Here is a 17,125-nt window from a genome sequence, read left to right on the forward strand (position 1 = left end):
TTTGATTTCCTTTCTTCAGAGTGTGATTCGAATATCATCAAATGACTACAACCTTCAGAAGAAATCAATGACAACATTACCAATGATTCTTTTGTTGCTCAAATAGTTAAATACTTTGTGCAGGAAGCCAATTCTTGTATTTTCTTTAGAAATCGGAAATTCCCAGTTTTATTACATTTCACTGTCACTTTTGTTGCTCAAGATCAATGTCAAAATTTTCCACCCCTGTATTATAATCAATAAAATTAGTAGCTGGGAATTTATCATCATAATAAACATGAGATTGAACGAATTTATCATCATCAGATTGTATTAATGGCAGGTAAAAAAACAAAAACAAAACAGAGACTATCTGTTATGCATCATTGATTACTGGCAGAAAAAAAAAAATCAAAATCAAGAGGATCTTGAGGTTTTCTTAGCAGAAACAAACGACATCAAATAAATTAACATACTTTTCATCAGATTAAACAAATGTAATTTATGATTTTTACCAAGATGAAGAAAAAAACCAAGAAATTACTTGAATGGTCGGCACTGGCTTAGGAGAGGCAGAGGTCAGCTGCTTGCGGCGGCTCTGCCTGAGGGAGAAGACGGTGTGGTGGCCTGGGGGAACTAGCAGTGGGAGAACCAGCGATGGGAGAAGTTGTTGCGTCCAAAGGAGATGAAGGTTGTCGATGCGAGAATTAATGGTAAAGAGGGCAACTCGTCGATCAAAGATGAGGAGGAGGAGTCGACTTTGTTGATAAAGCTGTGTATTTTGTTCGATCGTGATTTCTGTTTAGGTCTCTATGGGAGGGGCGAGAGCAGATAAACGAAAATAAGATGCGTGGGCTTTTTCTTTTCCAGTCAGCCAAATATTTTAGGCTTACCGAGTAAGCCTTTTGGGTCAGCAAGGCTGACCGAGTCAATAGAAACATGAAACTTTCAAACAGTCTGACTGTTGACCGAGTTAGCAGTCAGCTCTGACCGGACCCGGTAAGTTCAAAACAAACAGCCCCTAACAATGTTTGTAATAAAATTATAATTATTAAATAATAAAGTTTATTTATTTATTGGGTTTTAATGAAATAATTACAAAAGTTTGTAAAAAAAAAATAATTATATGATAATAATGACCTAAAAAGTAAAGCTAGTGGTTTAGGAAGGTTATATAAATCGGTGTATCTATAACAACCATAAAAAAAAAGCCCCATTAGAGGGTCCTAGATTGTTAAGGCCCATATGATGTATTTTGTAATAGGGGATTGAGTTGAATCGTTTTACAAGGTAAATATCAAACATAAAGATCTAGAACACATATAAAAGAAACAGAAAAATATAGCACCATATTCAACAATACAAACACATGGAGATCATATCAAATGTATATCAACATTAAACATAACTCAACGCGAGCCTCCAATTACACAAACATATGATACAATAATAGCAAAATGAAGATCCCCAAAGTTCATTTCTTTAAATTCACATTTTACAATTACAATAGTTCAAAACAAATAACAAAAACCAATCCACAACTAGAAAATGTCTTAGATATACTATTTAAGATACAAAAACTTGAAATCATAGTATCGTAGTTCTTATCCAACATGATGTTAGAGCTATTTATATCACCATGCACGACTTTCTGTTGCGATAACAAAGGATTATGACGGTATGCTAACCCACGCACAACACCAATGTCTATCTTGATGCATCAGACTCTCACGTGACACTTGCACAACACATATTTTTGGATGCACAAGTCTCATGTAGAGCAAATGTCTCAAGATATGCAATGATGTTGCGTGTGGGCTAGACTACCTTCATAATCCTTTGTAATCGTTGACAAAAAGTCATACATCGTGACATAAAGAGCTCCAACATCTTGTTGGATGAGAATCAAGAAACCACGATTTCTACATTTTATAGATATCAAAAATAGTTTATGGTATCTACATGCTTATAAACTCGTCAACTCAAATCTTCAAATGGACAACAATGCCATTGTGGTCTTCGATTGGAAATCCATCTTTTAGAGCATCTCCAACTCATCCCCATATGCTATTTTTTCCTCCATTTTCTCTCCCATTCTTCTCCAACCCTATCCTATTTCTCCCCCCCATATTTGGAGATATGAATAGTATTACCCCATATATGGACATGAAGTTTAGTTGTCGGGTTTAGTCCCTAATTTTATATATTTACACATTTGTATGGGTTGGAGATGGTCTTAACCATCATGTAAAGACCTCCAAAGTAACTGAAAAAAAAAACATAATCTCGTCATTAAAATTTCAAACTTACTAACCAATAAAAAATAAACTGGTAGACACTTTGCAAAGTGTTTAAAAAATAAACTATACCATAAAATGGTGGAAAACGAGCTAAAAGAATAAAAACTAGTGTTAACAGATTTAACAATTTGTAAGCAGATCTAATGCTAGATCTACAAAATTCGAACAATTGTCTTTATGCGATTCATATTTGTACACAACATCGATCTCACAGTTTGATAATTTTTATGATCTGTAACTGACAAAATAGAGAATCAAACTAAATTTTTTTTAGGAAATCTAGATCTAAAGAAATCGGCCAAATGCTCTTTAAGATATCTTAGAAAACTTTTAATTCAATAATCAGCTTGAATTGAATACTAAAAAAATAAAGTGACTTGTAAATATATAATAGGCGATAAACAACATGATGTAATACATACCTATAATGGACGATGATCAATTTATCAATAAGACCTATGATTAATTTCAAGAAAAAAATGAAGAGAAAGAAAGATGCGATCGATTACCTGTGATTGTTTGTGGCGTCGATCGAAGAGAAAGAAAGCTGTATGAATCTATGATTCGATATTTTCTTGTTCGTTTCGATCGATTAAAGAAAGAAGGGTAACTCCGTCGATTTGAAAATATGTCGGCTGTAACCTAGAAGACTAGAAGAGAAGCGTGAACGAGTTATTTTAGGGTTAGTCTTCCAGAAGTGTAATATTATATAGGGTAAATTTCATTGATATTCCTTCAAACTTTAGATATTATTTTTATATCCTTTCAAATTTTAAAATTACATTTAAGTCCTCTTAAGACTATATATATATATATATATATATATATATATATATATATATATATATATATATATATATATATATATATATATATATATATATATATATATACTAGTCGTTTACCCGCGCCAAGCGACGGGTGTGATTTTTTTTTTCAGAATTTAATTCATAGAGGCGATTCGTTATTTTGTGCAAATAAGAATCATGCTAGCAAATACGAAATCAGTAAGAAAAAATATGAAGATTTAAGATTGTTTAAAATATGTACGAACACCTAATTGTTGAATTTCCAGTGAGGAGTGTCATATGTTGATTAGCTGTACTGTTGTCAGAGATACCTTTTTTTTTTACTTAGAGAAATCTACACATGCACACCCAAATATGCTCTTAAATTTACATCTTTCTACTTGAACCCTCAACCTCTTCAACTATTAGTCAACTTTTAATATTGTTATGCCAAAGGTCCTTTAAGAAGGAGATGGGTACCTTTGTGATGTGGTAATATTGATATTTTATATGTGTGTGTTTTTTTATATTATTAAAATAGTTTATGCAAAAAAAATATAAACTATTAGTAATTTATTTAATAAAACCGATTATGGTCTGTATGGAAAATTAGGCATTATTCTTACTTGATTTGTGTTGCTTAAATTTGTAGAGATTTTAAGATTTATGATAAATAAGTTAAAAAATAAAATATTATATTATAAGTGGGTTTTGGCTTATAAAAGATTTTTGTAATTACACCTAATTACTTGTAAATAATTCGTTGGGTTTAAAGCCATTATCTACATTTAACAAAAATAGTAGTAGCACTTAACAATAACAGAAGAAATTTAATACCAACTGATTTACATCAATTAAATCATACAATTTATTGGCAATATTAAACAGACTTACCCGAATAAAAAAATTCAAGAACATATTATTTTTATTTTAGGATAAAAACATAAAACTAACCAAACTAAAAAGTGCGGGCTTTAACCAAAAAAGGATATTCCTTCGATTTAAAATTTTTGAGCTTTATATTATTTTTCTTTTTGTGGACAAATATATAAAACCTAAAAACTAAACACTTCAGATTTTAATCAAAAAGATTATAGAATCCGTCAATTTTTTTATAACCATTTTTGAGAAATAAATGGTAATAAATCAATTATATACCGTAATTCCAAAAAAATTGATATCTGGTCCACGAAAGCCCATTGCACGCATGAGACCCCACAACATCCCAAATTCAATCTTCTCTTCTTATATTCCAAATAGTAATTAAATCCTTGATGCATCTTGTACAATTCCATTTACAAGCTTCAAAAATAATCTTTGTTCTTATCAGAGTAAATTGCATGAGACACAACAAAAAGCCTTTTTGATGGTTATGACTTAATCGATCACAGCTTCCTGATTTAATCTTGAAAAAAGACAAAAATACCCTTGATTGACGCACCAAGTAATTCCATTAAATATGATCTTTATTCCATAGAATCTAATCCTCAACATGTCAAACCAACCATAATCTTTATGTTTCCAGCAAATAAAGCCAAACATATCACCTTTGAAAAAATCAAAACAAAGACCCAAATGCCCTTGCTTCAAATTTTTGTATAAGAACAACCAAGCCTTTTTAAAAAAGCCCTTATTTCTACTCTTTTTTCTTTTTTTATTCCAATAAAACCTACTTTGAAGCATAAAACCCTAAAAATCCTTGAAACTTTTAAGAACAACCAAAAGAGGACCATTATGCCCTTTAGACTTATTATTGTAGCTGAACATCCCAAATCCAGAAAATTAGATGGTAAATCTTTCAAATTCCCAACCCTCCTCATTATACCCTTTATACATATAAAGGATCTCATCATTACTTGCAAAAAGACAATGAAATCAAGTTCAATAGACTTTAGGTACCTGCAAAGTACAATGCTATAAAATGGTAAATGAAATTTGGATCACTTTTAGAGAGAAAACAAAAGAAGAAGAAAAGCTTCTTCTATTTTTAGCATGTTGCTAGTGTAATTTGAGCTGCATACAAAAAAATTTCTAGATGAATTTATTCTTGGGATAGCTGATAATAAAATTTTGTAAGAGTATGCAATGACAAATTTCAAATACTACCATGTCAAAGGGTAGATTTAGCACAACCAGTTAATCAGTCATAGAAAGATAAAGAATAAGAAAAAAGTACTAAAGATAAGGAAACAAAATCCTAAATCAGCAACAAAACCCTAAATCGGCAACAAAACGCTAAATCAGCGATTTAGAGATAAGACAATAGAAATTTACGGGTTAAACTTTAAAATTTAGAAGGGAGAGTACTATGGAGAAGGAGCAGGTGGTGGTTGTTTGATGGTGGTAAATGTTGTGGTGTGTTCCGTGGATGTTGTTGATGACATCGTAGGAGTGGCTGCGGTGTTCGTGAACAATGTTGGTGGCATAGGCCCTCAACAACCGTTAAACGAAAATATGCATATTAAGGTATAATATTAATATATATATATATATATATATATATATATATATATATATATATATATATATATATATATATATATATATATATTAATTAGGATTAACACTATCCCTATTCTAATAAAAGAATAGTTTTAATCTTCTTTTCACATGTGTCATCATATTAGGCATTCTAATTAATACATATTTTATTCTTTTTTTATCATGTGTCACCCTATTAAACCTCTTAATTAATGCATGTCACTTGTCAACCTATTAATTATCTATTTTAAATTTTAAAATTTTCACTTTAATTATAATAAATTAATTACAATGCAATAAAAATTAAAATAAAATTAATACAAATTATAACGTGATATAATTTCACATATTTATTTAAATTAACGATTATAATTTATTAATAAGTTTGTGTTCTAACTATTAAGGTTTAATTAATTTTGTAGCCGTGGTTTCACGGGTTATAAACTAGTTTAATATAAGAAACTTATTTAAAACTCAAAATATCGTGTGATATTACCAAACCACCCTTCTAAAGTCAAAAAATTAGGATTAAACTAAGTTAATCAATGATTAAACCTAATTAAATACTAAAAATCCTCCTGTGCGTCGTTTCTTTATAATCTATCAATATTCATAATGGTTGTTAACCTTGCCTACCAATAGGTTATCTAGAAGAATAAAAGATAGACCAAAGAAGTATCAATTATAGCAAAGGATAAAGGAGGGGTAATTGGAAGTAAGTAATGGAAACCAAATAAAAAATGAGGCGGCTCTTGTGTTTCATTGATTTACTCTTATATTTATATTTTATTCCTTCCCCCACATTTAAAAGAACAAATGGAAAATGAAGATTTTGGAGTCTTTAAACCCAAAAGCCTCCATCTTAGGTAGGGCAATGTCAAATACACTTGATAATCTTCATAGCTTGCGTTAGAGGTGTGTATGGGGCGGTTTGGTTCGGTTATTGGTCAAAACTGAACCATAACCATTATGATTGGTTAATGCATTTTGGTAGCCATTGGGTATGGTTAATATTGGTTATGGTTAATGGTTTTTTTGGTTAACGGTTTTGGTTAATGGTTAATGTTGGTTAACCATAATGTTCAAAATAATATAAATGGCGAAAGTATATTGACATAAAAAAATGAAAATGGAATACAAAAAGTCCTTGACACCAATGTTTGTAACCTAGCTTATAATAATATAATAAAATGTGTACATTTGATACTCAGAGTAAGATAAAACATAGACACATTCAAAATAAAAAAAAAACAATTAATAAAAATATAAAACTTTAAAAAAAGTTGACGTTAATAATTAATGATTTCATATATTGATAATTGATATTAACATTAAAAGAAAGCCAAACATTTCAATGCGATTAAATCAAAAACTATAAAATAAAATAGCCAAACTTTATATTATGTGTTATCCAGAAAAAAAAAATCAATCACTCATATACATTCAATGTGATTAAGTCAAAAAATCCTTCAAATAGGTCTATAAAGTCAAAACAATCTTTGATTAGGATTAACGGTATGAGAAACGTCCATTTAGGATTATAAGTGTGAATATTAAACTAATTGTGAATAATGTTTACAAATTGTACAATTAGCGGATTAAGAATTACAACATTAGTGAATAATCTAACTATTGGCAAGATTGGAAGATTGTGTGTTTGCGTGATCAGTCTTTGATGGTTTGATTGCTCGTTCGCCTCCTAATAAGTGAGGATTTATGAATTATATTTTGAAATTTTAATGGGTTTTAATAAGTTTGACTATATTATTTTATGTATAATCTATAATTTTTATATATTAAAATATAAAGTTAGCGGTTCGGTTAATAATTGTTCGGTTAACCTATAAAACCATAACTGAACCGTTAGTTATCAGTTAACAAAAATTTAAAACCGAACCAATGGTTTTTAAAATGATTCGGTTATATCGGTTAATTTGGTTATGGTTCAGTTTTTTCGGTTATTATGCTCACCCCTAGCTTGCATTTTGCAACGACGAAGAAATGAGGCGTATGAACTTTTTAATTAGATTTAATTCTAATTTTTAATCTAGAAAGGGTATTTTGATATTTAGATGTGTTTTTTTTATAAATTAAATTAATTTAAATCTAATTAAGTTAAAAGTTTGGATATAAATGTGAGTTTATAGTTTGAAAAGATATATATGTAATTTTAAAGTTTGTAAGGATATATAAGTAATATTTAAAATTTATAAGGATATAGATGAAATTCACCTTATTATATATATATATATATATATATATATATATATATATATATATATATATATATATATCCGATAAGAGCGACCCGACCCGACCGGAAAACTTCGGGAATCGAGTTTCCCTGTCGGGTTCGGGTTTTTTTTTTGTCATCCCTATGTTAGGTGATTTTAACCGGAATAAATATGTGAACTATAAATACTATGATCTAATAGAAGCTAGGGGTGCATAGTATAATTTCAATATAAAGCATGAGTTTCATCTTAAACAAGACACGACAAAATCTGGAGGTAGGAGGACAAAGCCCATACCGATAAAAATCATTAACGGAAGCAACAATTTGGTAGAAAAAGTAAGGGGTGTTTGATGGTGCATTTTAGGCTGGAGGGAGTGGTGCCACACTCCCTCATTTTGCCACACTGTCACGTGGGCGCTACATGTGTTTTTACCACAATAGTGTGGTTTGTTTTCACACCCAAGGAGTGGTGCCACATTTGGATTTATTTATTTAGTTTTTATTTTTTTTAATGGATAAAATCTTTATTTTTTTTAAAATGATAATATTTCATTAATTAAAAATAAAAATACCATTCATTGCATAACTTCAAAACAAAAAAAAAACCAAAAAATTTAGAAAAGAAAATTAGAAACATAAAACCTACAATTTTATTTAAAAAAAAAACGATTAAAAACTTTTGAAAAAAAAAACTAGAAATCAGCCACGATTAGCGTAACGTTTTTTCACTTTCTCCTTCATCGCCAAAATAACTTTGTAACATCCCGAGTTCAAGAGTGCGAGTTCAGGGTTCAAAGTGAAAATATTGATGGTCAACTCGGCGAGTCCATGGGTAGACTCGAGCGAGTAGGGTCGCGATTATGGTCGCGTGTTAAGTGGCCAACTCGGCGAGTCGGTGGCTGGACTCGGCGAGTTGGTGCTGTGTGGAGAAAACCCTAATTCCGGGGGTTGAACCCTATATAAAGAATATAATACCCTCTCCCCAGTCTCTTTACTCTCCCTTTAAGTCCAGAAACCCTAATATTCATTTAAGAGAAAGAATTAGAGAGCATTTGGATCTTGAAGGAACGTTTGTTGAAGAGATCTTTGAAGATTAAGAGGCTTGGAGCAAGGGGCTTTGCAAGGTTTTGGCTTATTCTTCTGTTGGAGTCTTCTCTTGAGGTAACAATTCGTTGCTTGAGCTATTATCCATCAAGATCTATCATTTGTGGGATTTTTGGGAGTATTTCTAGAGTTATTTGGGGCTTGGAGGTTGGATCTAAGGTTGCTACCTTAGATCTGGACTTGAGATGGTCCAGAAGATCATAAAGTTCCTGTCTTTGAATTGTTGGTGAAGCCTTCTTGTCCCAAGCCCTAGTTCAAGAGTGTTTTATGCTTAGATCTCTTTGGATTCACGTAAAGTTTGCAACTTTACGTGAGGAATAGCTTGTAGAAGGGTAGATCTATGGATTGGAGCCCCTGCATGGCTTGGAAAGCCACTGTATGGATTAAGAACTAGATGTACTCGGCGAGTCACATGGATGTACTCGGCGAGTTGGATGAAGATAGGCAGGGACTCGACGAGTTGGAAGAACAACTCGGCGAGTCTGTTGAAGATTGTCTTGGACTCGGCGAGTTTGTTCTTGGTCTCGGCAAGTCTGGTCATCAAGTCCTAACCTTTTGGTTGAGCTTTGAATCGGTGAGTCGAGGGACAACTCGGTGAGTTGAGCAGGAAGTGACTCTGAGTTCTGGGACTCGGCGAGTCTTGAGGCGACTCGACGAGTTGGGTCGCGATATGGGAGTTTTCAGAGCATAGGGACTCGACGAGTCAGCGGGCTGACTCGGCGAGTAGAGTCAGTCAGGAAGTTTGACTTTGACTGAGGACTTTGACTTTGACCAAGAGTTGACCAGTTGACTTCCAGGGGTAATTTGATAATTATTGGTATTTATTGAGTTCAGTCTTTTGGTATTATCAGTGGTGGAGTTCGTGTCAGAGGTTGGAGCAACGTGATCTTATCTTTTTAGTCAGCAGTTGCGAGGTGAGTTATCCTCACTATATCGACAGGGTCTAAGGCACCAAGGCTGGCCCTTTATCGGACTGTAATCCGGGTATTGTTGTTGTGTTATTGCTTTGCTATGTTTGCATCCTGGTAGTTAGGATGGTATATGTTAGTGACCGGTTAGGTAGGTATCCTGTTTAGAGTATGCTATGTGTGTGATCTGCTAGATCGGTTGACTGATGATTAATTGTTATGTGGTTATATGTTTATGTGCACATGGTTGGTTGACTGGTGTTGGGTTGAGGCGGGTCCTACTTTGTGCTGTAGGCCAACATACGTAGGGCGGACCGGATATCCCGAAGGCCCAACGAGCGGTCCAGATAGGCTGTAGGCCCCACGAGGGCGGACCAGACGTGCCGAGGCTCGGAGAGTGGACCAGGCCGACTGAAGGCCCGGTGCGGGCGGACCAGTCATACTGTAGACTCAGAGAGTGGACCAGGTGGGTTGAAGGCCCGGTTTGGGCGGACCAACCACACTGCAGACTCAATGGATATGGCTAGACTCGGAGGGTGGACCAGGTGGACTGAAGGCCTGGTGCGGCGTCCCAGTCACACAGTAGACCCGAAGTGCATGGCTATTCAATGTTCAGTTATGATATGGCTTGTTATGTGTATGGTATAGGTGGTTGGTATTTTGGGGGTATCTCACTAAGCTTTCGGGCTTACAGTTGTGGTTTAAATGTTTCAGGTATTTCAGGAGACCGTGGCAAGGCAAAGGCGTGATCGTACCGCTCCTCATGTTTATGTTTTATGTTATGGTTCTGGGAATACTCTGATAATAAATGTATTGAAAACCCTTTTTGTAATAAATTAATGAATTTGGGTTGTTTTTGAAAAGTTTAAATTGGCTTAAATTTTTGGATGTTACAAGTTGGTATCAGAGCCTTGGTTTGAGTGAATTGGAGGAACATTCGTGTGAATCCAGTCTCAAATCAAGGAGAGTTTTCAAAAGAGAATTTAAAATGGTTTTCAAAAAGGAGTAAAGGAGGACGCGGAGGTACGATCAGCCGGAGCCAGTAAGTAGCCCCAAAATACTATACAAGTTATTTGTTTATGTGATATGTCAGAACAGCATGCTAGTACTAGGCTAGGACTCTTCAGGAATTGCATGATAAAGTTGCCTGATTTATGATGCCTGCTAGCCTAGGGTTTCTTTCTGTATGAGATTTCTAGTGTTCCTCTAGGAGTGAGGGTTGAGTGCTTGTTATGTCTGTTCTTCTCTAGGGTGCTGTGGTGATACTTGATATAAATATGGGTAGGTGTGGAAGGTAGTATGGGCCCGTACTACTGAAAGCACAGGACCCATACGCGTATCAAGAAAGTCACAACCTATAGGGTTGGGTTGAGAGTCGGTTCCCGGGTTAGTGGGAGGTTTCTGATGTTTGCGGTGTTTTTCAGTATGGTGGTTACGAGACATGCTGGGAGCGGATCCGGGTCAGGATCGGGAGCAGGAGAGGGCGATCAGGGTGAGTCAGCACCACTCAAGGTTATCAGTCAGATGAGCACAGACGAGTTGGATGCTAGGATTCGTGAGATCCTGCATGATGAGGTTGTTGCTATGTTCCGGGGCGAGTTGCCGGAACTGTTTGGGTCGATCAAGACCGCCATGGTCGAGGTTTTCAGAGACGGCTTCCGCATAGACGGCATGGTCAAGGTTTTGATGAGCGCTACGTAGCTCTTACAGAGACGGCTGCCGCGGCAGCTACAACGGTTGTAGCAGTGGAAGGGGGAGGAGCCGGTAGAGGTTTTCAGTATCGGGACTTTGATAATACGAAGCCCCCTACCTTCGATGGAGTTCAGGCCCCGATTGTTTCTATGAGATGGTTTTCAGACGTGGAGGGGTGTTTCTTCACGTGTTCATGCCATGCTGATCAGAGAGTGAGGTGTGCTCTGAACCTGTTAAGGCTCGGGGCGAAGGATTGGTGGAGATTGACCACGGGGTCATATTCGGATGCGCAGCGGGCTGCGGTTTCATGGGATCAGTTCCGGGAAATGTTCAGTACCCGTTATGTTCCACGGGTTGAGAGGGAGAGGTTAGCTCAGGAGTTCCTGGAGCTGACGCAGGATACAGAGTCAATGACGGAGATCGCCAGGATGTTTACTGAGAGGGCGATGTTTTGCCCGGAGTTTGCTTCAGAGCAGGCTCAGATGTCCCGATACCTGAGTATGCTCAAGAGGGATGTGACAACCCAAGTTGTCTCATTACATTTTCCCGTTATCGTTAACGGAATATTCCAGTTTATAAAAGTTCCATTAATTAGAGGTCGTCAATTAAATAAACATTTCAATTGTTTATGTTTAATATGCCGTTAAGTCGTGATAAAAGAAAATAAAAACACATAACACACATTTCCATTTAATTGGAAAAAGTTAGTTTTTATTATTACGACCACTAAATCGGGTGCGACCAAAAGCCCCGTTTAACGACAGTATTGGGTAGAATTCCACTGAGCTCCAACTCCCACCCATATATAAGGGGGAGTAAACTCCATTTGAGCTCTTCCCACCCTCTCTCTCTAGACTCGTTTTCGCCCCGAATCCGCAACCAAACGCTTCCAAATCGTAAGTCCGCTTACCCTAGCTTGTTCTAAACATATTGATTCGTGTTTATAGCCCAAAAATCGGACTTAGAGGCTGTTAGAATGGATTTTACGGCCTAAGCTCCTCCTTAGGCCGTAAACCCCTAAATAGAGGCCAAAATGACCCCAAAATGCCCCTAAAGGCTTGGAATTAAATTGGGGATTTAGCCTAGGAGTGTTTGACCATTTAAAACAAACAAAATGGGGCATAAAATGGATTTTACGGACCAGGCATATGCCAAGGCCGTAAACACCTCTAAACCTTGTCTAAATGTCCCAAAAACACTCCTAAACACCCCTATAGCCTTGAATAAATTACTAGAAGTGATCTAGGGGCTTTAAACTTCCATAAAATCAAAGGATAGGAGTTCACGGTTGTGAACTCCCATAGGGGTGGTTCATGGGCCGTAAACTCCCATATAGCCCCTTAAAACACTTTAAATCCACACATACCAATTAGATTTGGACCTAGAATAATTCCATGAACAAGCTAGAAGCTTTAAACACACTAGAACCCTTCACCATGAGTTTACAGCTGTAAACTCATGGTGAGTAGTCCCTGTGCCATAAACTAAGCTTTGGGAGTTTACTCTCGGAGAGTAAACTCCATTCCTAAGCCATACACACCTTTAGACGCTACCCGGGACACCCCAAACACTTAACCAAAGTGTTTTCCGCTCCTTTGAGTGCGTATACTTGTTTAATTAGTATTTAATATACTAATTGTATGTGAACATATGTTATCATATGTTAAATAGGTCATTGAGTGTGTTCAAGTCCTTACGTGACACCGAACGCCCAAACGGCACCTTCGTCGGACCTACTTATACCAGGTGAGTTCATACCCCTGAATGAACCTTTTAAATGTTTTTACATGTTTTATAGGGGGGATACAAGTTAAACATGCCAGTTATCATATCAATCACATGTGATTGATAACCCGCATGCACAAGATTTTACCACACTTTACACTGTTTTACCGAGTAGGACACTATAATGATTTTTAATTGTTTCAAAACTCTTACTTATACTGTTTTATCTAAATTCATTCTAAACTGGTTTATGAAAGATTTCCAAAGGTTTTTAAACATATTTTACAAAAGAATACAAATTGTGATTTTCCCCGAGTATAAAGGTTTTTCACCAAAGTACCCTTTAACGACTTATACTTTTACTTGCTAGATACCGCTGCTTCGCTTTCATGTATTTTAAACTCCTAGTCGATAACGCTTTCACTTCGTGATGCATTTATACACGTTATCGTCTCTATATCGCTTATACCTGTTATTGTCTCTATATCGCTTATACTTGTTATTGTCTCTATATCGCTTATACCTGGTACGCTTATACCTCACGACTCGATTTATCCACACTTTATGAATTCACACCATAATGATATGTTTCCACTTAATACACACCCAGTCGTAGTTAGATGTATGTGTGTGCGTATATAGATACATATAAGTAATGATTAAAAGACTTAGGAAGGCTCATCCGCCCTATTTCCTTTTCTTCGTTGAGATGTGGTCTGGTGGGATCAGATGGCCGTCCGAAAGTTGTTTGATTTATTAGTTATATATTATGTATATGAGTATGGATATACAAGAATGCTCTAGTCAGTTCAGTTAAGAGTCTCTACCTCTAGTTCAACACTTACATTAGAAACACACTACCCACTATTTGGAAGTCTCTACCCACTATTTGGGATGCATCTTCAGGACACGGCCTTCTCCGTCGTCTAGTTGGTAACCAGAATCTCCTGTAGGGAGAGCGGACACTGAGTGTATAGATCTATATGGGATTGACAACCCCGCACCCATACTGCTAGCTACAGTCCCGGCCTACCAAGCCAACGGGTGACAAATTTCATATTTTAGACGCTTGTAGGGCGTCTGGTACTCTAGTCAGTATGGTTACGAGTATCCCGGGTTACCTTATAATTCATTGGCTTTAAGGTAACAGTATCACACCGGCAATTTACACTGTATGCTGGTAACACTTTTTCAGAGTCACACTGTTTTGACCTTACAAGACGTATCTTTCATTTGATACTGTCTGGGGTCTGTTTTCTCTGTTTTGACCTTACAAGACGTATCTTTCATTTGATACTGTCTAGGGTCTGTTTTTCACTGTTTTAGACCTTATCAGTTGTACCTTTCATTTGGTACCTTCTGGGGTCTGAGTCTCTACTTGTTAGACTGAACCAGGCGTGTCGTTAGTTCGATACTCTCCTGGAGTCTATGATTCTTTTGCCTTAGTCAGCAGTCCTCACTGCTGAGGCATATATTATTCCCTGATGTCATTTGCTTTCCTCAATAATCAAATTCAGTATTTTGATAATGATAGCAATTTAGGGAAAATGCCTTTTTACCACATAACACTGACCAGTCTTGGTAGAAGACTACTTTATTAAAGAAAATATAGGATTTTCTGGAAAGAACTCTAATGCACTGTAAACACTTAAACTATTACTTTATAAAGCTATTTGAATGAAATGTCACTAAATACTTATGAACTCACCAGCATTTGTAAAAATGCTGATACTCGCTTTTCAAATAACTTGTATTCTCAGGTCAGAAATTAGACAGGTACACCCCCGGAGCTGTTGATGAAGATGGCTTAGTACCTTGCTGTACTTTATATTTATTTGCCTGTATTACTTAATGCTTTGTAATGTAATCTATGTAAAAATTATTACTATTAATGCAATGTTTTGTTGTACTTTGATTACTATAATGCATGTGTTGTGATACTTGACATTACGTCATCCACCCCAAAACATTTCCGCCGTTCCGGTTTTGGGGTGTGACAAGGGATATCAGGCAGTTTGTGTCTACGCAGAGGTGTGAGACTTTGCTGGAGTTGCAGGAGGCCGCGCGGCGACCTGAGTTGGAGATTGAGCTACAGTTGAGGGAGCAAAGGCAGGCACCGACATAGTCGCAGCCGGCGCCGAAATTGTCCAAGACCGTTGATACTAGGTCGGGAGATCAGAGCAGCCGCACTTGTGGAAAGTGCGGGAAGGGTCACACTGGAGTTTGTAGGTCCGGTGGTACATGCCGCAAGTGCGGCAGAGAGGGGCATTACGCAAGGGATTGCCGTCAGACAGCCCCATTCCAGGATATGGGGATTTACTATCAGTGTCATCAGGTTGGTCACATGCGGGCCAACTGTCCACAGCTGGCTGCAGGACCGGTGCAGGCTCCAGCACCGGCTACTTTGAGGATTTCGGGTGGAGGTTAGGGTGGAAGAGAGCCCCCGAGGCCTCAGGGGCGTGCTTTTCAGCTTATAGCAGAGGAGGTCAGGGCAGAGCCGGATACAGCTGCGGGTATGTTTCCTTTTTGATATCTTGTTATCCTATGATTGTTGTGGAGTATTGCATATGCTAGTCATGTTTGCATGATTTATTGTGTTGTATTGTTCGCCTTTTCGTCTGGGTTATCTTTTGGTAGAGAGTTTTATAGCTAGGAGTTGTAGCTGGTTAGTATCCAAGGGATGGATGGTCAAGATTGGTTGTGTGGTCTTGTTGTTGGGTATAGCATTCGCGATGTGAGAAGTGTTCAGCTGGGAGTCGGACTCCCTTGGGATTCGAGATGTGCAATGTCGGGAGAGAAGTTTTGTGAAGATTACTCGTTCAGAGGAAATCCGTTTATGGATGAGGAAGGTATGGGATAGAGATGATTGTTCTAGACCAGATGAGTCACTGGTATTTGGAGGTCAGTGTTCTAAGTGGGGGAGAGTTGGAAAATTCTCAGGAGGATCGACAAGTATTTGAGTTTGATTAACTGTTTGGAAGTCGGCGGTGTTTCAGTCAGCCAAGAGTGTGGGCTGGTATAAGTAAGTGGCAGACTAGTGGGGGCAAGAAGCAGACCATGGATTCAGGGTAGATAGTGTTTGATGTTAGGCATGGGTTAGGCCATGGAAAGGATTCCGGGATCAGGATGGAGTTAGATTTCGGAACCCCTTGAGGGCTAGAATAGTATGTTCGGGAGAGAGTCCCAGGAAGGATAGTTCGGGATGAGATACGATAGTCTAAGCGGTCCGGGTAGACTGAAGGCCTATGGGCATACCAGTCAGGCCGAAGGCTCGGAGAACAATCCAGACAGGCTGAAGGCCCTGGAGGGCGGTCCAGACATGCTGAAGGTTCTGAGAGTGGTCCAGATTGGCTGAAGGTCTGGTAAGGCGGTCCAGTCATACTGAAGAATCGGTAGGTGTTGATAGATCTATATGAGGAAATGGATTGAGTATGCTGCGGTGCAATGGCAACCAGTAGGTCTGACCCCGGGTATTGATCATGTTAGTGGTGATGGGATTTAGGTAAAACAAATAAACTAGAAAAACAATTCCTAAGTTCACATGCAACCTACTTTGGATCTATGTTTTATCTATTGAACATACAACTTTGAATTGCAAAACAAGAACCCTAGAGGAGAGAGGCTAATATAAAAATTAACAAACTAGGGTTTAGTAATTACATACCTTTCAATTGTTATAGTAAACAATTGATAATTCCCTTGATCTTGATCTTGATCTTCTTGGAAGCTTAGCACCACAAGTGTAATGCCTCTAATGGAATCACACCCAAACTAGCAAGAAGGAAAGTAGACGGAGAGAGAGGGAGTATGCAATTTTCGGCCCTAAGGGTTTCTTCCCAAGAAAGAGTGACCAAAATGTGAACCAGGAGGCTCCTTATATAGTTGAGGGATCTAGGGTTTAGGAAAAACCCT

At 36.9% G+C, this 17,125-nt stretch overlaps 1 long non-coding RNA gene across 1 annotated transcript; it reads right to left on the bottom strand.

Moving 5' to 3' along the window:
- Positions 1-1,429: 1,429 nt before the first annotated feature.
- Positions 1,430-2,966, bottom strand: LOC145097452 (uncharacterized). Its single transcript, XR_013704380.1, has 2 exons — positions 2,789-2,966; positions 1,430-2,245 (listed from the first exon to the last, which is right to left on the bottom strand). It is a non-coding gene; the product is annotated as an uncharacterized LOC145097452 (long non-coding RNA).
- Between the last annotated feature and the right edge of the window lie 14,159 nt (positions 2,967-17,125).

The sequence above is a fragment of the Lactuca serriola genome, chromosome 4, assembly GCF_051521515.1.
Source record: "Lactuca serriola cultivar US96UC23 chromosome 4, Lser_US96UC23_V15, whole genome shotgun sequence".
In the NCBI taxonomy this organism is placed as follows: domain Eukaryota; kingdom Viridiplantae; phylum Streptophyta; class Magnoliopsida; order Asterales; family Asteraceae; genus Lactuca; species Lactuca serriola.